The 20555-nt window shown below is 38.1% G+C and overlaps 1 protein-coding gene across 1 annotated transcript in view; it reads left to right on the forward strand.

Annotated features, from left to right (window-relative positions):
* The window catches only part of CDH7 (cadherin 7), a 124977-nt gene that overhangs the window by 22960 nt on the left and 81462 nt on the right, over positions 1 to 20555 (forward strand). The window lies entirely within an intron of this gene.

Consider the following 20555-nt stretch of genomic DNA (forward strand, 5'->3'; position numbering starts at 1 on the left):
TTTTTCAGTGTTACTTTCTTCACACTGTCTATGCCTTCTGACTTATGTCTAAGTTTGATTTTTCTGTAAACTCTGGGCACACTGATCAAGTCCAGTTTTCCACAGCCCTCTAGTTTTAACTTTCTATCCAGAGCTAGAGAATGTGCAGGAGAAATGGAAGCTTTGTGGGGGGAGGAGTTTAAGCTACTTCAGAGGCTTCAACAGTCATGCAGTAGCTCTTTTTATTATTTTTTCAAGCAATGACCTCTCTTGGAATTTAGCAAAAAAAAAAGAAAAAGTATTTTGTATAATTTTGGTCATGAGATACACAATATCACATATGATGCTGAAACTTGGCCTCTGTGCACCAGTGCCAGATAGAATCTTGGAGCCAGAGTTTTGGGTGATGTAGAAAAGAATAGCTTTATTGCTTTGCCAGGCAAAGGGGGACACAGTGGGCTAATGCCCTCAAAACTGTGTGTCCCAATCTGGGGGTGGATTTGGTGAGGTGTTTTATGGCATTGGTTCAAGGGTGGGGTTGCTGAAAAGGATCAGGGTGTCTGCAGGGCCTGAATTCCTTTAATCTGGCCTCAGGTGGTCTCCTGATGAACTTCTGTGGTTCTCAAGGTTATCAAACTGTGACATCTCTGGAATGAAGAATGCTTCATCAAGTAGTTAACTTCTTGCATTTGTTGGGGGTTTTGTTTCTACAGAAGAGCTCAAAGATATCGTTATGTGTATCCCTTGAGATGGAACCAGGACCCTGCCCCAAGGCTGCACTATTGTTTCTTGACTGCTCCTCCCTTGTCTCTGCATCCCCTCACTTCCCCGATTAGCAACTGTTTGAAACTGCCCTTTGGAACTCAGGGAACGTCATGGAGGCTGAAGCCTATTCCCTACAAACAAGAAACAGGGGACACAGAAAGGCTTCTGTGCCCAGGAGCCCTACAGGGTCCTTCCTGCTCGGTTTCACATATAATGATTTTTTTTTTTCAAATCATGTGTCCTTAATATTGAATTCAAAATGTTATAATATTGGGTTGGCCAAAAAGTTCATTTAGGTTTTTCCCTAAGATCTTAAGGGAAACCTGAACAAACTTTTTGGCCAACCCAAAATCAAATATTTTCATCAAAAAGAAAAATAATATATTCTTATTTTAAGTTTAATTCTTTTTCAGAGTAGATCTACTTGGAACTTTAAAGCTCATTTGCTCTGGTCTCTTTCTAAATTCAGGAATTCTTTGTACAGTACCCCGATGGTTGATCAGGCAGCCTCAGGTCTGTTTCTTAGTCGGGACAGGAAGTGTGGTGGAAACACACAATTCACAGTCACGTGAGTTGGGTTTGCATACTGGCTGCCATTTAACAATGGTGTGACTTCAAGCAGATACTTCCTTTTCTCATGTCATTCACTTATAAAATAGGAACAACAGTAACCTCACAAGGCCGTGGTGAGCATAAAGAGAAAGATAGGGTAAATATGAAAGCATAAAACAAAGTGTAAAAGGGAGGGAGTGTATTTCCAAAAGTGAGTCAGCTTGGTGAGGAACGGGGTCACGTACACTCCCAAGCATCATGCCTGGACCAAGCGTCGTTCCTGGACGTTCAGGACGGATGGCTGTTGATTTCATGGGAAGCTTGAAATCATGGGACGCCATGAGTGGTGGTGTGAGATGATATTAAGCTTTGGGACAACTCTTGCTTTTAGGAACTTGAATTATATTTAGCTGTTAAAATATTTGAGGGCAGCTGCTTGGTAATCCCCTCTCCCCATTTAAACTGAGTGCTTGAAAAGACTAAAGAACTCTTTAACTCAGGTATTTCATTTATGACATGGTTTCCAGAACAATCCTCAGACTCAGCGATGTTTCTCAACATCCTGAAATATGATGATCAGGATTCAACCTTGATAATTTATAACCAATCCAATCAGTTCAAAAGAGAAAAATCATGACTTTTGTTTCCCTTAATGTGAACTGTGCCATTAACACAAGACAGGATTGCATTACCTGTTATTGTTGTTATTAACATTATTATTATCTCTTGAAGAAAACAATGTAGGAAAAAATTAGGGTTTGGACTAAATAGATATGATCATAAAATAACTAGTGAATATGCTAAGAGGAAGCTATAGTAAAATTGAATGTTAACTAGGAAAGCCAAAACCAATTTCTCCAAATATTGTTTTCCTCAGAAAAAAAAAAGGTAAACGAGGAGCTTAGTCTCTCTTCTTCCTCAGCACATTCTGAAAGCTTCCTGCACACACTACTGGTATTTGCTCTCTCTTACTCGTTCCTTCAGGTGTTTCAGCATTCTGCTTTGGTTTTAAAAGTTAAAGTAGCCTTTTCCATAGATTTTTTGTTTGTTTTTTAATAGGTTGCTTTATTTATTAATACGTCATTCTAAACATTGCATAAATACAGCCTATATAACTAGAGTATCAAACACTGTTCTGGTAAGAAGTTCGAGAGTACATTTAGGGCAATTTTAAGAGCTCTGAATACTTTGGCATAGACAGGTTTCCAGGCTGAGAGACAGCCTGTTGCATCAGCAACATGTCATACAGACTGTGGGCCCTGGACACGGCGTTTTCCACATGTTTCTGACTCTGATGCATCCAAGTGAGCATGATTTCCTCAGGGCTGTATTGGGAGTGTCTGAAGCTACTGCTGTTTCTCAGCCTATTTTGAGGCTACAGTCTAGTCCACTGGAAAGACATGGGGCCCAGGAGACAAGTTTGGATTTTGAATGATAGTTATCCCACCCTGATGACCTGGGGTCACAGACTTAAGCATCCCCAGAATTCCTATGATGGCCCTGGCACTGTTTTAAAGCCTGCCGTAAACCCAACTGAAGGAAATAAACGAAGATAGAAGGGATGGGGGGAAGGAGATTGGTTATTTTGCAGCTTTCTGGAATGTTCAACACAAAAGATAGCAGCATGATTTCAGTTGGTTGTCTGATAAGAAACGTGTAGAGGATAAAAGAAAATGGGGATTAAACCCTGCAAATAAGTGCTTTAGAAAAATAAGAGGGAAGATTTTTGTTTTGTTTTCTCGTAGGGGATTGGAAATTATGTGACACTTTGCATTTTACGTGCTCACCCTTGGATATATTACCTAGTACAAATGGTAATGAATTGGTAGATTATGGCAGTGCATTGAGAGGGAGTTTAGCCTAGTTAGTCGTGAAATCCTAACTCAGATTCATAAAGCAAGGAGATCCAAATGTGAACCTCACCATCACCACTTACTTGGAAGTGACATCCCTCAGTATCTGCAGGGGATTGGTTCCAAGACCCCCTCTCCCCCATCCCAAGGATACTCAAATCTGAGGATGCTCAAGTCCCTTATATAAAATGGCCTAGTACAGTTGGCCCTCCTTATCTGTGGGTTTCGAAGTTGGCTGAATCCCCAAGAATGCATTATCTGTGGATACAGAGGGTTAACTGTACTCAGCTTCTGTCAACTTAATCTCTGTAAAATGGGTTTAATAATAGGTCTTATGTAATACAGTTGTTAGAACTAAATAACATAATATGTAAAGTACTTCATCTCTGACACATAGGAAACATTCATGAAGGGTTAGCTGTTACTGTTAATAGTGATACATATTTTTACTTTGCTTTCCATCACTACTTTCTATAGTTGACCTGAGTCAGGTGTTTTCTTTTTAAAGCATAGTTTCAAAACAACCTATAGTCTAAGGAGAAAACAAGGAGAAACCCAAGCAACGTCCCTCACGTTGACACATTTCATGACCACAGACAAGTCCTTTACATTTCCTTTCCTTGTATGCTCATCTACTATGAAGGGACGGTGGTGCTGAATCTCCCATCACCACAGAGTTGGACTCAGAACCTCCAACAGACAATGTCTGTTAAAATACTTTGAAATGTATAAAATACTAAACCTTAAATAACAGTTACTTCTGATGGGAAAAGCAGTTACTAGTTATGTTTATACAATATTAGGTTAGGAACAGAATTTACACCACATACACTCTTTTTTGGTAATTACCGATGAAGTACACTTGGACAATCTCTTTCTCTTGGTCATTATTGATGAGTAATATTTGATACATACCCTAAAAACACTTTAAGGATTTGGCTGCTGTTTTAAATTTTACATATTCAGAATCAAATCAGATTTAAAATTCCATAGGACAGCTTTTCAAACCACAGATTTGAAGAAAGGGCAGGACACACACACAGAGGATTGTTTTATTCTCAGATACTTTCCAAATCTAGAAAGCTAATGACATCTTTGAGAGTTTCCCAGGAGGCAAGAGATTCCAGTGCCATTAGGATTCTGCTGAAGAAAAGTGATGCTTAATGGAGCTAGAGAAATGGGATTGCTTGTTAATCTCTCAGTTAATTTTCTTTCTTTCTTTCCTTTTTTTTTTCTTTTTTAAAGATTATGCCTGAGGTCAGAACTTCCTTTAGTCTGAAGTTTGGCTCAAACCTCTTGCTAAGTTTTACCCATCCTATATGCCATAAAGTTCTGAATTCAGAAACTGAGTTTGATTAATTCAGTTTTGTTCCAAATATGGTAGCATTTAAACATCTGTTGAGAATTAATACTGTTTGCCTAACATTTTTGGAGTAGTGGAATTCTGACATTTTGAGGGAAGAAAGGGGATTGAACATCTTGATATAATTTAATATTTGTAGAAACAGGTATTTTTGGTATATGTGTGTCATTGGAAAGATAAATAAGGAGAAACCAAATATTTTGCAATTTTGATAGCCTTACTTACACACAGAATGAGGGACACAGAGGGTCCATATTGGGAAATATTGCTAGTCTTCTAGGAATTGTCATTGCAGAGGAATTCGTTCAGGTAGGCAGGTGTTCTACAGTATAATTAAAGAAAAGCCAGAGGGAAAAAGAAGGCCGGAGATGATTTTCCCTTTTTTAAAAAATAAATAAAATGAAAGACAGGATGCTGAAATAAATCATCCAAAAGATGTATGGTACAAAGGGAGGTGGGCTTCCTAAAATGCAGTTCTACATTATAAAGCTAAAGAAATGTTTCTGTAGCTAAGTATTTCTTCATGTATAAAAATAATCAAGTCAGTTGACTATATCCAAATGAAAGCTGCATGAGTTTAAGGGCAAATTCTATACATTTGAACATGAAAATCCTCAAGGTTTCTAGATAAAATGAATGCTAAACCCACCCAAAAGCTCATAGGAGGCTTATTATATGATTTCTATGGTAAGCCTTGCCTTTAGGTGAAAAGAAAAACTCTTCAGCTTAGAGCAAATCTATCCATCTAAATAGAAGTATCTAGTTGAGTGGAGAGAATACATATTCTGGCTTCACAAACTCTTCACTACAGTTTGATCCCATAACTTGGGGGTGATCTTTCTCCTTTATCCCCTACATTATGATATGAGAATTCTAATAATTCATACCCTGCTCCCACAGACCACCAAAGTATAACTATTATTCAACTTAAAACACATGTATAAAAATATGGTACATAAGTGTACCATATTCTTATATTAAAAAATAAGTGTACCTAAGAATATTATGAGTGCCCCTTTTGTTGGTTTTGTAACAATGTCTGCATAGAGAAGCTAAATTCACTCATACTTGTTTCTGCTTTGATCAACAGCCATTTAGTGTCATCAGCCATTTAGTGATTTTAATCTGTATTTTTCAGGGAGTCAATGACTTTTCCTTTGTATTTACTTCATGCTGGCTGATCTACAACAAAATGCTAAGCTTACCTAAGTGTCTAGCATTATTATTTTTATCAAGAGCTGGTGCCATGCTGATTCAAAAGTTCATTACCCTGAACTCATACAGTATCACATGAACATGATGGGCTAAGTTACAAAACCCAAATGGGAAAAAACTGCATAGAGAAACTAGTGTGTTCTTTTTCCCAGGGGTACATGCCATCCTTCATATTTCTCTACCATCAGAACTTACACGAATGAGAAGGAGCACCGCTTTAAGTTTTGTGCCCTATGCCCCTCACCCTTATGAAGGCTCTTGCTCAGGGAAACACAAGGTCAAGGTTAGCACCTGCCTAAAACTGAGAATGCATGCGTCTTTAGATTTTGCATCCTCAGTTGTCTTGCTTCTAGTCTTGGCCTTTCGGCAGAGAAGCCAATAAGAGGATTTTCCTCCCCAAATCTCTGACACTGATTCAGTTGTACTACTTGTGGTCTCCACTTGAGTCACATATGGTCCTCACCAATACTTTTTGGAAGTCTGTGGAGCTATAAAATATAGATAAGTAACTGCCCAAGATGGAGATAGAATGGGAGGAGTTGACAGTCTCTGTAGTATTTTAGAGGAACATCTGCCAAACTCGAATTTAATTCTGTTTTATGGCTATACCATTGCCATTTTATCAGAGAATTGACACTGAATACTCAGAAAGATGTGATGGTGGTGCTTAGTGCCCTTTACTTAGATTGGCCCTGTTCAACCTTTCATTTTATATACATGTACTAAGTTTTTTGTCAACCACAGTTACTAGATGATAAAATATAATTGAGAAGAGAAACTTCAATTTAAATAAGAAATCAGGTTAACAACATTTATATTTTTCTCTAAAATATCATGAATATAATCTGACCATGCATATAAATTTCATGCAAATATATGCAAATGTACATATGATAACTGTTTTTACCTTGAGCATTTTATATACTTGAATGTGGTTTTTTGGTACAAATTTAGAGCTATTTCACTTACAAAAAAATAATTTTGTGTTTACAAGTCAACCTTTTAGGTATTTTAAAAGATGATGTTATCGGAAGGAAATACATAACAGCATATGTGCAATTCAAATCCTTTTCATTTTCACCTTTCCCTTTTCCTTTCCTCTCTTCCCTCTCTCCCTCTTTTCCTTACCATTCCTCTGCCACATTTTAATATCTGTCTGCCACTTAAGAGGGAGAGGTCCTATATTAAATAGGGCAAATGTCCTTGGTCTCTAAGTATCCTATTGGTTGATTTCTTCTTGTAGGTAGAAATGAAATATAAGGATAACAAAAGTGTTAAAATGGAGCAAAATTTTCCTTTGGATGGGTGGTTATGTTTGTAGAGTTGATTCTCACTATTTATGGTAATTATGTTCTATAAAGTTGCCATGAACACTGAATGAGCAAATACTGAGCCATTGATCCTGGGGGACACTAGAGGTTAGGTTCTTGTGAGACTCTGGTCACAACGTTTCCATCAACTGATTAACACATAACCTTGTTTTACGTGTGTTTCTGTTTAAAGACACCTTATTTTATATATAACATATAACTCGTGATATATATATTGATATATATGTGGTTGATCATTAACATTGAACTCACAGCCAACAGCACTATAACTCGTGTCCTAATGGAGTTTAGCCAACACACGTATTTTTCCCCCTGGGGCATATCACAGCCTTCTTGTGCCTGTGAACACTTCAGCACTACACTTGGGGACCACTTTAAATAGCAAAAGCACCAATAAAAAGCACACAAATACACAAAAAAGTGGCACTAAATAGACTGCAAAATAAGCACTTATTTACAATTTGAGAGCTGAAACAGGAAAGCCAGAATGTTTAACCTTGGTTAGGAATGGGCAAACCAGGAGTCTCAAATTTTTTGCTGCTTTGCACATGTCCGCAAATGACTACAAACAAATAAATGACAACGAGTAGGTGAATTCATGAATACAGAATCTAGGAATAACAAAGTTAAGCTGTATCTACTTTAGCAAAGAGGATATGTATGAGTCATATTTTGGACCATAATGCATGGACACTCTAACATCCAATTATTAGGTAACTAATCCCCCTAAATAAATAAACCAGAGGAAAAGTAAATTGATGTCGATGAAGATAAATTAATAGTGAGATAATGACAAAGCAAGAACATCAATAGTTGAAAATTCTGAAAAGCTCAAAATGTAGGAGATAATACAGCATCCTTTCTGAAAGCAGAATTTTCAGTTCATTGCATGTGCATATATGATATAGGAGGTTGGCAAAAACACTGCACTGTATCATGGCAACCAGATTTCTTGTAGAATGTTGAGTTAGAGTCTATAAATGATAATTGCATCCTAGCTTTAGCTTATGAATACCAAATTTAGTCAGGTACTAGCACTAACTCTAGCACTAACTAAGCCCTTTGTGGTGCAAAGGGTTTCTATGGAAAATGTAGTGGTACAGATGGAAATTCTAACCCATCTCTTCATGGCCCCTCAAGAGGACCTTGGTGGTTGAAGCAAACATCTTGAGGATCGCTGACTTAGACTTTGCAAAGTGTTCACAATTGTGCAACGCCACATTTTATCAGGCTTTCTTGGTGGAAATTCTGAGCAGAGACTATTAGGACGTAGTGATAATGGCTGAAACTGAAGATGGAGTAAGGGACCAAGAGTAGAGTGGAGCTTATATCCTAGTGGGGAACCCTGGCAAGATCAAAATAAAAATAGAGCGTGACAGATGCTGACAAATCATCTAGAGAAAAATGCATAAGGGAATGGGTATAAAGAGTGTCCATGGTGAGGTTGTAATTTGTTTAAAGAGTGGTCAGCTTCACTGAACATGGTATTTCTTCAGAGCCCAAAGGGAGGTGCAGGATGAGCCAAGTGGACACCTGGGGAAAGTAAATCCAAGCAGTGGAGGGTGGCTTGATCTGTCTGAGGAACTAGAAAGGGCTGCTGTGGCTGGTTTGGAGTGAGTAGCATATGAGCGCAGGGAGGAAGGGGGAGGGGGTCAGCCCACCTGGCCCCTGTGTAATTGCTTTTAGTAAAGTGTTCTTTGATATAATGACAATGCAGTTGAAATATATTAAAAGAAAAAATGTCCTTAGAAACACGTCCTCACGACTGTTAGAGAGGTAATGCCCATGACCTCTCCGGATGCTTAGAGTTTAATTGATCGTCCAAAAATAACAACATGACAAGAAGTTCTGGTAGCATCTTTTGACTCCCTCTTATTACTGAACCTTTTTTGTATTGCCACATTTATTATTCTAGTGTTGCCTTGCTTCATTTATTTAGTATCTTGTTGTACTTAACATCCTTATAAGCCATCTTAAGTCCCTTCTGGAGCAACCTATTCACTAGACAGACAGGCGGAGAAACAATTAAGAAATTGAACTTGTGTTCTTTTATGATGTTTGCAGTAACTACAGTTCAATGAATGGCTTTTGGATTGATCCTCAGTTAACTAGAAATTGGTTAATTTATTGCAGTGATCCACTTACAATGCAATGCATTTAAACTATGATTTGACCAAATCCAATACATTGCGTGTAACATAATTTTTATGATACTATTTATTAGAGAACCGTGACGTACACAAAACAAGCATATGTGCCATATTAGTATGTCATGTAAAAATATACATATTTGTATTGGATAATTCTCAGATGAAAGGGACAAATATAACATATAGTTATCTATAGAGACAGCATGAAAACTGGATCATTTCCTTAAAATATGCCAGCAATCTGGTAGAGATTATATACTGTGTTCAGTGTAATTTAGTAAAAATATGTCTGGCTAAAGTGATAACATGGAATTCATTGCGTCATTGTTGAGGCAAATTCTGGTCATTTAAGAACTTCATTCTTAAACTCAATGCTTTTAGAAAATACATTAACAATATATTCTTAGCCATTGTTCCAAGACAGCTCTTCCCAGTGTAGCAGATGTTATATAATATGTAGGAGAACATCTAAAATCCTTGGAAAGAAACTCAAGTAACAAGACTTAATAGAAAAATGTCTAATAGTGTTTAGGGAACCAAATATATATAATTTTCCTAGGGTCATTGGTTTTAGAGTTCATTGTATATATTATGAAGGGAGTATTTTACTCTGATTTTGATAGTCTAAGAAAAAGCATGAACGTTGTGACTGTAAAGTACTTTGATTTAGAAGGAGAGTTATTTTCCATGCAAGGAAATAAAACAAAGATTACAAAAAAATTAAGCTTTTAAATAGAAGAAACAAATGTTTGATTATAAAGAGCAAAATAATTTTTTAAAGTAACATATTATACTGAACATTCACTTTAAAATGTGTTATAAATAACTGTGGTGTTCATTGCAGCTACATGATTCTCATGTATTGGCATGTAGAGTCTAGTTCCCTAGGCCCAGAGATATTACCTGACATGAAGTAAATGGTGGTAGTAAATCTGAGTTAATGCTTCCCATTAACATGATTATAACGTGAATTGGTAATGATGAAATTTTCACCGTGGCATTTAACACAGATTCAGGCTTGTGTTTCTACAGTGAATGTACCTGACTGTATAATAGGGAGGGATGAGGAAGTATTTTTCAAGCTCAACATTTTGATATGATATATGATGTTTCAGGAGCATACCTAACATTGAAAAAGGTGATAACCAGAAAAAGGTACACGTTTTGTGGGTCCTAAAGCTTCACAAGAAAAAAATGTAACAATTGCTTTTGGATGTTTTACAAAATTGTAATTACATTGCTAAGCCAACCATTTCCCCCCAGTCCCTTGGGTCTTAGAAATAGCCTATGCAATTGTGGAGCCTAAATCTTAAGGTGCATTAGCTTCAGAGTAAACCCACCTCTGCATAGCAAATAAGAAATCTTTACTGAAAAATGTTTAATTGAATATATTAACATAATGTCTCCGAAGGGATTGGGTTCTTGTTCAAAATCATGTTGTACAAGGATAGCTTTAAGCATTGATAACTCTCTGGGTCAAATAATTTCCTTGGTTTCATGCCCATCGATGAAAACTCATTATTTCTGCCAAAAGACTTGTTACATTTTAAGTGTTTTTATCAAAACAAATTAAGGATCATTATCATTAGCAACATTTATTGACATATGCAGGTTGAAAGTCATGCATGAAACACTTAGGAAATTTTTACCAAAAAGTATGTCTTTTTAATTTTAGTAGAAATTTGATATGTATGTGTGTGTATGCATGTTTATATGAATAGAAAGGGCTTTTCTTGCAAAACATTTCATTTAATTAATGTTTTAAATTCATTGAATTATGCAACATATATTTAGGCGCTCAGTGGTCTAAGGAAGATTACTGAAACTTTGATTTGAGGGAGGTGGTTATTAACTTCTGCATTGTTTCTGTTGCTGCTGGTGTTATCAAAAGTGGGGTCAGGCTGCTCACTGCTCAAAAGCCAATACTCGAGAGGCAAGGTTGGTGGAAAGGAAAGGTTGCTTTATTCTGGAGGCCAGCACCGGGAGGGGAGAGGGTGGACTTGTGTCCAAAGGCTGACGCTCCTCTGACAGTCAGTAGGTAAGAGCTTTTAAAGGGGAGTTTCAGGGGTGTGTAGGCTACATGCAGAAAGGGCACAGTCAGCTCTGACAGTCATCTGGAAATTGGTCATGCAGTGGTCTGATCAGAGTCATCTTGATTGTTTTGAGTATAGTTAATCTTCAGTTCCAGAGTGGATTTGTTTCCATTTCTTTGAGTCCAGTTCGTGGAATTGTGGCTTATGTCATGGCTACACTCTGGTCATCATGTAGTTAACTTCTTCCACCTGGTGGGAGTTTCAGTATGTACAAAATGACTCAAAGGATATGGCCTATGGCTAGCCCTTGAGGAGGAAATAAAGGTCCTTGACTTTACTGAATGACTAAACTATTATTATTTTGTCCTGTTTAACTGTTCTGCTTTGCTTCTGTATTTTTCTCACTTTTCTGATTAAATTTATTCTTCGGCTAAAGTTTTTCTATAGACAAAAGGCAGGTGGAGGACATGGTGGGGAAGGACCATAGGGTCCTGCTCTGTTTCACTGGTAGAGGTCGTTTTGGTATAAGTTCAATGTAATTTAACAAAAATTTACTTAGTATTTGCCATTCATTCCACAGATATGACAGAAACTTTCTTACAAGCATGAGGATGTAGAGTGGTTATCAAATACAAGTCACACATTTTCAAGAACTTTTAGTCTAAATTTCAGATTGGGACTAAGTGATAAGGGTATAGATAGAAGAAAAACAAAAGTAGAGCTGCTTTAATTTTGATTTCTACACTATAAAAGAGTGGATGGGCTGTCCAGATACATAAAGGCAAGGACAGTAGTGTAAAAAGGCAGAGCTATAATTCCCTGCTTGAGGGATTGGCTCTTCTCTTGGGTGAACTCTTTAAGGGAGGATCTTTGTCTTTCATTTTTGCATTCTCAGCACTGAGCAGATGGTCTGATATAAGTATTTTTAAAATATATTCCACAGATGAATATAGCTAAGAAACTACAGTTTCTGAGTCGACTGAGACTAATAGGACTCTTGCACTCAGTAGATGTATAGGTGATGTATTTCCTGAATAAGTTAGTGAAACTCAAGGCAGAGGAAGTAACCAGTTAGTGTGAAGAATGGAGAAGCGTAAATCACCTTTACTCTTTAGTGGGATAGATCTTAGTGAAATGAAAGCACTGAAATCTTGCCTTAAAATCTTAAACAAGAAGAAAGGTAGATATTAGCCCTAAAGATTTTTGGTTTTTCAGTATTTTTCCTTACTCGGTCTTTCGTTTGAACACACACAAAACAAGTTTATATAAATCAGGAATAGATCCAGATTCATCAAGTGAACAACGTATTAAAGTTAAACTGTCGGGACTGTGGCTGGTTTGGTGCAGAGTTGGGTATAAAATGGGCACCTGAAATAATAGATGGTTATTTCAATGAACATTTATTAAGTACCACTAATGCATGTGACTCTCACTCCTCAAAAACCTTCAAGCACAGTGGAATTTTCATTACTTAGAGCTATTTCTGCTGGACTGTATACCAACTTCTACATTATTGGCTCAAATCATCAAAGAGGTTTAAATACCAAACAGGCTTTTTTAAAAAAAATATTTATTTTATTTATTTTTGGCTATGTTGGGTCTTCGTTGCTGCGCTTGGGCTTTCTCTAGTTGTGGCGAGTGGGGGCTACTCGTTGTGGTGCTCAGGCTTCTCATTGTGGTGGCTTCTCGTTGCGGAGCACGGGCTCTAGGCACACGGGCTTCAGTACTTGTGGCTCACAGGCTCAGTAGTTGTGGCACACGGGCTTAGTTGCTCCACGGCATGTGGGATCTTCCCGGACCAGGGCTCGAACCCGTGTCCCCTGCATTGGCAGGTGGATTCTTAACCACTGCGCCACCAGGGAAGCCCTACCAAACAGTTTTAAAACAGGAAAGCACTTGGGGTCATCATCACTAAATTTACGCTGGCTTTATCAAACTGTTCATCCTGAATAAAGCACACACAAAATCTGAAATTAAGAAAGAGAAAGTGGTGGTGGGGTGGGGGAGAGGAGAGGGAAGGAAAGAGGGAGGGAGGGAAGGAAGAAGGGAAGCAAGAAGGAAGGAAGGAACCCTATTTGCCACGTTATGTGTAGAGTTCACTTTGGCAGCTAGAAGCCATGCTGAGTGGTATGAGCAGGTATATTTAGAGATAATCCGGTTCAGAGCTCATCGGGGCCATCTGCTGCTCTGCTCAACTAGTACAAATGCTTGAGTTTCTAGTGGTTCACAGCTTCCTGGAAGTCACCACTTCACTGACCAGACAGACCTTTCTCACGATGCCATTTGCTAGACATCTGTGTAATCTAGAGAATAACATAGTGCTATTTCTGTGTGTCCTTAGGGAAGAAGGAGAAGCAGAGTTATACCGGCTTTTCTTAAGATGGAAACCATCCCCGGATGGTTAGTCAGTTCATGAGAGTCAAAGTTTTTAATAAGACTCTAGACAGATCCACCCTATCCAAGTTCAGATTTTCCATGTAGCTAAGAAAATGGGCCTGGTTGAAAACCAAATTTGGGGGTTAAGGAGCTATAAAAAAGGAGAAATTCGTGGCTCTGTAATAGTCCTATAAGAAGTCATGTCATCATGAATATTTTTCAGGACATGCATTCATTTACTCTCTGATTAAGTATTTATGAAGTACATGGGCTGCACACCCATGGGGCTATGTACTGAGGATATAAATGCAGAAAACGATTCTTGGCCTTTCTGTAGGTCACAACACAGTGAGGAAACTTAAAGATAATCTAAGTGTTGTCTGATAGGGGGTTTTATAAATGTGCAGTAGACAAATAAGTGCACTAAAAGAAGCCTGGGGAGATCAGACAAGTCTTTAAAGAGGAGGTAATATTTCAGCTGAGCCTTGAAGGATGAGAAAGCAGTCCCTAAATAAATGGGACAAGAGGAAAAGATTCCTTGTCCCAAAGGAGTAGCCAATACAAAGGCATGGAGATGTGAGAAAATACAGTTTGTTAAGGGGTCTGTAAGGGATTCAGATGGCCAAAGAATAGGGCAAAAAGGAGAAGAGAGGCAGCGCTGAATCAAGAGCCATATCATGAAATTTTAATATACTTGCTAAGGAAGTTTTTGTTTGTCTTTTGGTACTTTGGGTGATGGCTTCGAGCCTATTTGAGCTTCAGAAAGGCTAACTCTGCTTGTGTCACAGGGTTTTAGATTGAAGGGGTCAAGACTCGTGGCAGAAGGTCAGTTCAGTGATGGTTAAGTATGTCAGGTAAGAGGTGGTGGGGACTGAAATAAGGTCTTGGGGAGGAGGATAAGAAAGATAAAATGAATAACATTTCTTTGGAAGGTGAAGTCATTATGTTTCCAATTAAATGTGGGGTTGAGAGGGTTGGGAGGGGTGCAGAAAAGGGAAGAGAGGTTTACTTTTTCACTGCTGCCTCTACAGCATCAGCAAAGGTGCTTCCACATAGTAAGTGCTGTACCCTGGATGAGAAATCCAGTGTTTCTGGCTCAGGATGGGAAATAGCGGATTAAGATGCAATTTGCCGGTGTTGAATTTGAAGTTGCCTGAGGGATATCCACCTGGAGATGTTCATTAATGAATCATTCAAATCCCTAAACATGGGAGGTGGGTGAGGAAAACAACTCATTGAACCTGGTTGATGGTGAAGCACAAGCACGTAGGATTGACGACTCAATGAAGAAGCAGCTGACTTTTAAGCTTAGTCATTAACAGGGCCCTTTGGGAGTAAAGGGCAAAGAAAGGTACAATACACTCATGTTTAGCTTCTCTCCCACTTCTAACTGCTTTTTTCCTCTTCACCCAGCTAGTCAGAAATCGTTTTTAAAATCTTGCTCTAAATGATCTTAGTGCCTTTTGTAGAAAAGCCGTTGTTGTGGGCTATTTATGAAAGGTCATTAGCTCAAAATGCACCCACTAAATGACAAAGCATCATATACTTTAATGCGTCACTGTAGGTATATGTAATAGTACATTATGTAGAGACATGGAACAGAAAAAAAACAACTCTTTTTAAAAGGGCTTTCAGAAATAAGAAAAAATGTTTGAAGATTTCATTAATTTCTTGCTTTTGAAACAACAATCCTTATAAATGTGTACAATGCTTTAAGGAGGATCTAATCTGTAGACTAGAAAGGACACTTCTGTCTTTTGGTCCCTTTGCTTATCTTCTCCGTTTGAAACATAAAACAGGTATGAGTGTATGTATGTGTATGTATGTGTATGTGTGTATATATACACACATATGTGTATACATGCTTATGTGTATGTTTCAGTGTTACACTTCTAATCAGTTTGCTCTTGGCATACATATATACATACAGATAAGTAAAATAGTTTCATCTGAGACTCTATATGTGGTGTTCTTAATCAGATAGCACTAACATAATAAACACTGCTCTTTATTTAGTGTTTTGTAGTTTGTAAGCCACTTTTTTTTTAAATTATCTCACTTGAGTCTCACAGATCCTCTTTGAGGTTGGGGGAAACATTATCATTAGTTAACGTCTATATATGAAGAAATTAAAGCTGAAAGAAAGTTATATACATAGCTACTAAGCAGAGGGACCAAACCCTGGCCCCAAACGTTCTGGTCACAGACACTGTCTATTTAGACTGATGCCAGACATTCCACTGGAATTCTTAGGGGCCATGTTAAGTGATCAAATATATAATAATAATAATTGAATGCTTACTCTAGGATTCTGTCCCAAAACTCTTGTCACTAGTTTTATAATTTGTTTAGAATATGAGAGAACTATTGAGAAAACAGACACAACTTGACGAGTTTGGATTCCTTCTGCCCTCATAGTTGTATATATTCTCCAGTTCTCCTAATCCTTGTCTGTTTCTCTTTGGCCTTTATTTAAATTGATATCTCTGGCTTTTAATTAAATGGCATTTGACTAACCTTTTTCTGTTTAGTATGCTAATTTGTTTATATGGTACTTGGATACTGAGTTTTGAAAATGACATTAACTGTTTGTTTTGCAGTGGTGTATTAGCTATGTTTCTTAAGTGCCCCTGAGGCTGACATTCTGTGTGTTAAAAAATGGCTCTTAGAAGCTCTAGCTGCATTCCACAGAGTACCAGAATGTCTGCTGCAGCCAGTCTTTTCTCAAGAGTGGTGGCAAAACATATGGAAGACATCTTAGAGAACTGGAAAAAAAGAAGCAGGAAAGGAAAAGGCAGGGTGTTCTGGTTTCTGTACCCTGGAGGACTGAACTGATGTGCCCTCTGGGGCTCAAGAGGAAGTCAGTGTCTATAGAGTACAAGTGTAAGGAATCAGATACCTCAACCTGGAAAAAGCTCTGGTGTTATCCCCTCAGAGAAGGTCATAGGTAAAAACAGTAGGTGGTATTTCACCCTAGGGCTGTGTGTCATTTATGTTTTAGTTTTCTCACCTTATATTAAAAAGCAAACAAACACAATGCAGATGGAAGAATATGTGTTTCTTCTTCCTAAGGTGATAAGTATAGGAATGATACTGTATTCTAGAATAATACATTTTTCAGCTTTTTATCCCCTTACATGGCAGCAGAGTTGCATTGTAGTCTTGTAGCTATGAGCCCTCTAGAGCTGCAGATAAGAGCATTTTTCACTACTTTCATTGTTAACCAGTTTCCAGAGGCCCTCTCATCCATGCAGGCCGATTCTGTTTGGCCTGTACCAAAACTCAGCTCTTTACTGATTTCCATAAAAAATTACACCTAGCATTCTGCAACATTAAAAACAATATATCGCTATTACATTTATGTGAAGCCATGGGGAGTGCCGTTCAGCACTGCACTTACCCAGTCCTGCACTTAACCAGTCCTCCTCCGAAGCTCCGTCCTTGGCTATCCCACCTCTGAGACCCTGCTTCAAGGGTTTAATAGTTTTTCCTTTCCCCTTCTTCCATGAATCATCCAGCTTCTAATTTCTCTTTCTCTTTTATTTGTGCTGAGGGATTTAACAATTATCCTTCATAACTTGAGTGTTTGTGAGGAAGGGGTGGGGGCCTCCTTTTCCATCCCACAAAGTTTGAGACTTTTTTTCCTTTATCAATATGCATACATAGGAGAAATTACAGCGAATACACTTATTTCCATTTCATTACAAAACAGAAACAGTTTTCACTGTGTTAAAAACTTGTATTACAGTCTTGGCACAGTCTGGTCTATAGATGGGCACTCCAAGAATTAGCTGAGGTTTTTCGTTAGTGGTGGTAACTATAACTTGCTCACAACAACTCATTCATCACACTGTACTTGTCACCAGAGGAGACTGTCACTCAGTGTGATTGCAATGCAGACTTGATTTTGAAAAAATAAAAATAAGATCATCTTGAAAGATGTTCTGGAGAAAATGCATGCCGTGGCGGTACTAAACAAAATCCTGTCACTTATTGAAGCTGGTGTCATCATGTTTTCTTGAGTAACATATAATGTTCAATGTTTCATGTGCTCTTTTCACTTTTACTTGACTTTCCTTGATTTTCATGTTAGATAAATGCAAAATGGGAATAATTTTGGTATGAAATCGGATGGATTTGGTGTAGAAAGCCTTAGGCAATGTGTCTCGCTTTGCAAAGCCTGTCGCATTCCAGGGCAGAAGGGGGTGTGTAGGAAGACTATGGGAGAATGACAAGTAGGAAATAGGAGATAAGAACCAAAGAACAGCACATTCTAGCAATTATAAGATGCATTCCCCCCCTGCCACATTTTACCTTCAGAAATTGGGATGTCTGGTACAAATAATGACATCTTAAAATGATAACATACAGGTTTCTTTTTCGTTTGTGGTAGAAAAATGATTATGGTGCACTTTACAGTCATTGAGCTCATGCCATTGTAGACCTTGAATGCTAAGCTGATCTTTACTGTGCAAAGCTGTAGGGAGCCATCCATGATCTTGAGCTGGAGAGTGACGCAACTGTTGTATTTCAGTGAGATGCTTGTGACAGTCACCTAACGCTCTGTGTTAGAGGAGGGGAGACCTGTCGAGAGTCTGTGAGTGTTTTTGGACAGTATGATTTGTTTTGCTGTTAAATCGTGAGAAATAATGAAATCCCGACTCAGGGCCGAGATGGGTGGAGGTGGAGACAAAATGACAGGTGGTGGGCTATTGAGGCAGAACATTGGGAATTGACAGCTGTGTAGGGGCAAGGCTCAAAAGACCAGGAGGCATGGGGGGGGAGGGACTCAGAAGTTCAGGAGCTATAAGCTGACATTTTGCCTTACTAATGGTTGGGTTTTTCGTATCCGGGAATGCAAGAATCTAAGACCTTTCAGGTCATTCATCGCTTATGGTGGGAGACAGGCTGGGGGCAGCATGGTACAGATGAGACTGGGTAGCATACACTCTGTTGTTGGCAAGATGTAGATTCAAGTCTGACCTTTTTATGTAAGTTTAGACAGAGCACTTAATCCTGTTAAATAACCCCTTCCTCGTGTATAAAATTAGGCCAATAATGCCCGCTGCAGAAGTTTGTTAGGAGAGTTAAAAGCCCTTTTACCACAGCGTCTGGCACCTAATTACACTCAATAAATACTAGCTCTCACTATTAGCTATTTGAATAAGAGCTATAAAACAATATGTGAAGTGAGGTGGCTAAAAGTCAGGATTGCAAATATAAAGCGAAGAAGTGCAAGGGTACAGAAAGGAATACAGGAGCTACATTCTTTAACAAGAGTGACAGGATTTTGAGTTAGACTGGATCTGATCACCAGCAGGAAAATTTTCTGTCATCACTTCATCATGGTTAAAGTGGTCCCGGTTCACATAGTATTGCAATCCAGAATCGGCTAGTGGCAGTGATTACTAATTGTTTTATATTTGACACGTAACCATACATGTTTATTCTGGTATGGACTTTTTTTTTTTTTTTTTAAACCACAGACAATGTAAAAGAAGGGAGATTCAGCTGGCACTTTTAAATTTATTTTTATTTTTTTGGGGGGTCTGCAGCAAAGGAAGTTTTAATTAATAGAAGCAAAATAGAAAATACCCACCCAAAATGATGCCCTCCAGGAATGTTTCCTTGTATTAATATCCCTCAGTAGCAGGCTTCTACCAGGAAATCATTATCATCTCAGCACTGCTGCAAGGAGTTTTGGGTGGTTCAGATTGAAACAGAATAGTACATCTAAACCATGTATCTGTAATGTGATGGGATGAAGAGCAGAGAAAATGTATAATGTTGTAAATCTCAAAGAGAGAACAATGGGTTTTCTTAGTGTGTGTATTTGTAAGCGACGCTAGTTGAATTTGTGCCTAGGATATCAGACGTTATAAGTATCATTAATAACATTTTCTTGAAAATAAGTACCCTTGTCCTGCCCGATGTGTTTAGGTAGCAGACTATTTTGCAGTACCCTTTAAAGTTACTTTATGTATGCTCTTGACATAGATTTTTAAATCAAAAACTAATTACTTCTGTTGAATTATTTTAACCAAATTGTGAGCTGGTGTCAGGAGGAAGAAATTTTCATCTATCCTTCTAGGTTCTTCTGGATGGTCTAAGAATTAAATTGATATGAGACAGATTAACAGGAGAAAATCAAACTCCCCTACGTTCCTATAGCTTTACTAACTTTATTACATTTCTTTATAGAAACTTTTATCTTTAGGGCTTTAAACACTAAAATCCAGACTGTCAGCAGCAGGAAGGCAGGGTGTTGACACCTCTGTGGTTGCCTTGGGTGCTGAGAAGGCTCAGCAGGGACTTGGCTTTTCTGATTTATTTTTAAATGATACTGTTCTTTAGAGAAGAGAAAATGTGTCTTAGTTCTTCTTAGGTCACCTGAGCCAAAATATAGCCTTCTTATTTCTTATACCTGCTATATGTTAGATGATAGAATTACACATCCCATGGAAGGTCCTGACATGGGAAACAGGTTTATTTTTCATTTAGGAAGCTTTCGTGTTTATTGCAGTTACGCCAGAGATTTTTTTTAAGGCAAATTACTGCCTAAGCTCTGCAGACATGCTTATTTTCACTTCTTTTTCTAGTTAATAAACCTGTTTTCCTCTGCTTTTCAAAATGCTATTATCAGTAAAATGGAAGACTGTTTCCCTCTCAGCTCCTTCTGGATTCCTTTCTTCCTTTAGGTCTGTAGTCCTTACATTGGGTATGTAATAGCGCGGCCTGGAGAGCTTTTAAACATAATAATAATAATAATAATAATAATAATAATAATAATAATAATAATAATAAAGCCTGTGCCCATGGACACATATTCTAACTGAACTATTCTGTAGTAGATCTGGGCGTCGCCCCACTTGGGTGAACAGAAGACACTTGCGTGGAGAACTTGAGGGGGTTGTATAAGGAGAAATGCCTTGAGATTT

The sequence above is a fragment of the Mesoplodon densirostris genome, chromosome 15 (assembly GCF_025265405.1).
Source record: "Mesoplodon densirostris isolate mMesDen1 chromosome 15, mMesDen1 primary haplotype, whole genome shotgun sequence".
NCBI classification, from domain to species: Eukaryota; Metazoa; Chordata; class Mammalia; order Artiodactyla; family Ziphiidae; genus Mesoplodon; species Mesoplodon densirostris.